Source organism: Lipotes vexillifer, unplaced genomic scaffold (assembly GCF_000442215.2).
Source record: "Lipotes vexillifer unplaced genomic scaffold, Lipotes_vexillifer_v1.1 scaffold512, whole genome shotgun sequence".
Classification (NCBI taxonomy): Eukaryota; Metazoa; Chordata; class Mammalia; order Artiodactyla; family Lipotidae; genus Lipotes; species Lipotes vexillifer.
The window spans coordinates 2,272,103-2,277,004 of NW_006787695.1; the positions used below are offsets into that span (position 1 = coordinate 2,272,103).

The 4,902-nt window shown below is 47.7% G+C and overlaps 1 pseudogene; it reads left to right on the top strand.

Annotated features, from left to right (window-relative positions):
* Window positions 1-4,902, top strand: part of LOC103087481 (mitochondrial import inner membrane translocase subunit Tim8 A pseudogene) — a 13,198-nt pseudogene that overhangs the window by 7,075 nt on the left and 1,221 nt on the right.

Consider the following 4,902-nt stretch of genomic DNA (forward strand, 5'->3'; position numbering starts at 1 on the left):
GGGGCCCGTGAGCCATGGCCGCTGAGCCTGCGCGTCCGGAGCCTGTGCTCTGCAACAGGAGAGGCCGCAGCAGTGAGAGGCCCGCGTACCGCCAAAAAAAAAAGATAGATACATAGATAGATACATAGATGATAGATAGACAGACAGATAGACAGACAGATAGATACGTAGTCAAGTTCTGTTGGCTCTGTTTCCCAGGAGTACCCTGGCTAATACAACCTGTCTTCCCTTTTTCTCATACCGTGTATTTTCTGGCAATGTGACTCCTGTGCAGCATTGTAGGTGGCAATGAGACAATAGCTAGAAATGTACAAATAAGTGTTATGCCGTAATTATCATCAATAGGAAGCCTTGGTAGGAGAAAATACTGACACCATCAGCGGCCCAAGGAGACGTGAATTGGATGCATCCTTGTCACCTACGTCAGCCATCAGGAAATTCCAAGACAGGAAAATACAATAAATAACCTGAATTCTTTTTCCAGGTGAGTTTTATTTAGACGTTGCACCGCGTTTTAATTCCATAAAATTGCCTACTTGTGTGAGAGAGGACTACTTGGATATCTACCTGGAAATTTCAGAGGAATTTAGGAAACACAGGGAACATATGTTATAGCCCACAAAAGGGCTGGATCCCAAGGACCCCCTCAGCTACGGTCCTTGCCATAAAAACAAAGAATTGAATAATCTGTAGGAAAGGCGTGTTTGATTTAATTTCCTGATCTCTGCAACACGGCCTCCCTGTACTTGGCGAGGGTGGCGGGCAAGGCTCCCAGCCCAAGTGCCTGTGAATATTCCATTAGAAATCAATTAACCCACGTCTGCTCAGAAACACTCCAATCATCCGAGGTTATACGCCGTGCCTGATGCATTTATAACCCCCATGTAAGTAGTCCCCAGAGACCCCCTAATGTGTAAACAGCATAAAAAATGATCCTTTATTCCTGCGAGCTTCACCTGCCACCTTAATTGAATAAATGGGGCTGTGATCCAGGAACACTTCTGCACACATGCATCACGGTGACTCATCCACCACACGTGGACACATGCCCACCTCCCCGCTCTCCCCTCGCTGAAGAGGTAGTCCAGGACGATTCTCTTTCATTAAACGCACATTCTGCTCCAAATACTGCAGGTCTACACTTTTTTCCTCTCCCCATCCCAGCCTGCAGAAGGAATACAAATTAATGTTTAAGGCAACCACGTCTTATGTCCTATGTATTCAATCGTATAGAAAGGTCCAATTGTGAGGACCATGCCCTAGATATAAGCTGGTTTTACCTTAAACAAAACCCTACCTGCCGGTCAGGGAACCACCTGTCATGACCCAGTTTTACCAATCTGTGGGATGTGGCCCAGACTTGCCCTGTTAGAAAGAGAAGGAATGACAAGTGTTTTGGAAAATGCCCCCAAAGCTGCACAAATCAACACCAGGCACAGTCCCCAAATTTCCCTTAAAATGAGCTCCATGTCTCCGCGATGGCCCTGGGGCTCTGCCCTGCCCAGAGCCTGCCTGCCCTCGACGCCACCCCCTCTACGCTGTCTCAACACCAGTGTGCTTTCTTAGGCACACCCCACCCCACCACTACCCCCGGCCACTGGTCACTTTCCCTATTTGATGCCCTTAAGAATTCTCAACAGTGCCTGGGTTGTCTCATGGATGAACTAGGTTCCACTTTTGTTATCTTTCTCCCTCTCCTGGAATGCATGCTTTTCCCCCCTGGTAATTTTTAACTGTGATAAAACAACACAACATACAATTTACCACCTTCGCCTTTTTTAAGTGCACAGTTGAGTGGCATTAAGTCCATTCACATGCCACCATCCCCACCATCTTTCTCCAGAACTTTATCATTGCCCCAGACTGAAACTCTGTGCCCATTGCATCCTAAATCTCCGTCCCCCTCTCCTACCCCTTAGCACCACCACCCTACTTCTGGTGAATTCAGGAATCACCTGAATGATGAGTGGAATTCTACAGGAGTTATCCTTGCCTCTCTGGCTTATTTCACCGAGCATCATGTGCTCGGGGTTCATCCACGTTGTAGCAGGTGTCAGAAAGTCCTTCCTTTTCATGGCTGAGTCACATCCCACTGTATAGATATACCCCATCCTGTTTATCTAATCATTCATCGATGGACTTGCTTCCACATTTTAGCTACTGTGACCAGTGCTGTTGCAAACGTGTGTGTCCTGGAAACGATGACACTTGAGTCCCTGAAACTGCCTGACATGTGCCTGGGCTGCAGTGGGTCCCCTAAACGTACGTGCCGACTAAATTCCAGAGCTCTTCCCTTTTATTATTTATTGGAAGCCACTCAATAACTGTAGTTTGTAGAATGATAATCCCTCTTTCAGAGATGGAGGAAGTGAGGCGTGGCACGGTGATTTGCCCACTCTCTCATAGCTGGGAGGTGGCACATTTGGGGTTCACGCCGGGAGCTGACCATTTTGGAGCTGGAGGTATGATGCCATGTGGACCATCGAGGCATCTCCAGATCAGACACTGCAGTGGGTCCTGAAAACTCCAGGAACCAGTTAACCACTGTCAAATATCGAGTCCTCCCTCGGGCCGTGGTTCCAATTCATGACAGAAGGCAGGCAGAGCTACTTGGGGTTAAACACACAAGAGGTCGAAGAGACAGTAGCCATGCATGATATAGTTCCCCAGAGTTTAAAAGAGAAAGGGTCCCTGGTAAAGACGTGAGCAGCTTGCTGATCTGCGGGGGCTCGAGCTGATGGAGGGCCTGAGAGATGCGGAGACACTTCCCAGGAATCAATCCATAAAGGACAGAGCCTATAGGAACCAGAAGGTGGGTGTGACCAGCTGAATAATAGCCCCCAAATGCTCACTTTCTAATCCCCTAACCTGTGAATGTGACCTTATATGGCAAAGTCTTTGCAGATGTGATTAAACATCTCAAGATGTTTAATACCTTACCCTGGATTATCCAGATGGACCCTAAATCCAATGACAGGGTCCTTCTAAGAGACAGAAGAGGAGAGACACAGACACAGAGGAGAAGCCCCGGGAAGACAGAGGCAGAGACGCGAGGGCTGCGGCCACGAGCCCAGGGACGCCTGGAGCCCCCAGAGCTGGAAGAGGCGGGAAGGACCCTCCCTGGAGCCTCTGGAGGGAGCGCGGCCCTGGGACACCCTGACCTCAGACGTCTGGTCCCCAGGAATAGGGGAGGATGAATATGCAATGTTTTAAGCCCCTTGTTTGTGATCATACATCACAGCAACTCCAGGACAATAACACTGAATGATTTTGAAGTCTCCTCTCCAGCTGAAACTTCACATCAATGCATTTACGTGTCTTTCTCACTTTGTGTTTGTCCACTCAGGCTGCCAATAACAACATGCCAGACGGGGCGGCTTAAACAACACCCTCATTTCCCACAGTCCTGGAGGCTGGGAGTCTGAGATCATGACGTGGACACATTAATTCCTGGTGATGTTCTCTTCCTGGCTTGCAGGAGGCCACCTTCTCTACGTGTCCTCACACGACGAAGAGAGAGCTCTGATCTCTTCCTCTTGTTATAAGGATGCTGATTCCATCATGGGGTCCCCACCCTCATGACCTCATCAAAACCCAACCACCTCCCAAAGGCTCTACCTCCTAACATCATCCTACTGACGGTCAGGGCTTCCGCATATGAAGGACACACGTTCCATTCACAGCATCACATGTACGTTGGACTCTTTTGATGGGAAAATATGTATGTAACCAATTTAACAGGCTCTGGAGGTAGTTTTTACTGGAGAATCCTTGAGATGTATCTGTCCCTACCAGTGTCCCCAGGGTGCACTAGAGGAGGCTGTACACAGAGCTGTCTGATGTGGGCATCGTGGGTACCAAGCATAGCTTTTTAGGGTGATACCTTAATTGTCACTCATAGTCTGCCACCTACATGAAGATGATGACTGTGAATCCCAGTCTCCCACCAGGACACCAAGCCCATCAGGCACAAGTTACCTGAACTTAGGTACAAGGTCACAAGGAAAGAAGCAATTGCCAGAGGACAGGCATGGCCAGTGCAAACATAAACCCCCACGGGTCTGGTCTTACAGCCTTAGGGCTGTACCCTGAGAGTTCACCACATGATGACAATCCTGGTGGCGGGGCTCCCACCCCCTTCAAATAAAAAGAATAATGTTAAATTATGATCAACATGCTATTCTGTGTCCTTAATTCTCAGGCACTCTCTTTATCTTAATATTACTGAAATCAAAACATCTTTCAAAAAGAAATGGACATGTGATCCATGGTGGATTTTATTTTTCCAATAGGTCCTTTCCTTTCAAATCACTTTCCTTTCAAATCACTAGTTTATTAGCTCATGTCATCATTAGATTGAGAAAATACGGTGCGTGTTCCAAGGAATGAAGGTGAATATTTTAAAACGTTCTTTGCATTTATGGATTGAACATGTGTATCCTCCCAAAATTTATATATTGAAACCCCATCCTCCAAGGTGATGGTGTCAGGAGGTGGGGCCTTTGGGAGGTAACGAGGTCATGAGGGTGGAGCCCCCATGGATGGGATTAGTGTCCTTATAAAAGAGACCCCAGAGAGCTCCCTCGCCTCTCCCACCAGGTGAGGACACAGAGAGAAGACGTCCATCTATGAACCAGGAACAGAGTCCTCACCAGACATTAAGTCTGCCCTTGGCAGGACCTCAGACATCCAGCCTCCAGCACCAGGAGAAATAAATATCTGTGGTTTAGGCCCCCCAGTCTGTGGTATTTTTGTGATAGCAGCCCAAAGAAATTAAGACATTCGCCCAAAGGATTTTCTGCTTAACATTTACGTAAGTGGGGGAAAAAAATCACGTCAACTAATTGCATACAAATGAGCATTCTGTTTAAACAAAGTGTTACCCACTCACCAATTCCTGCT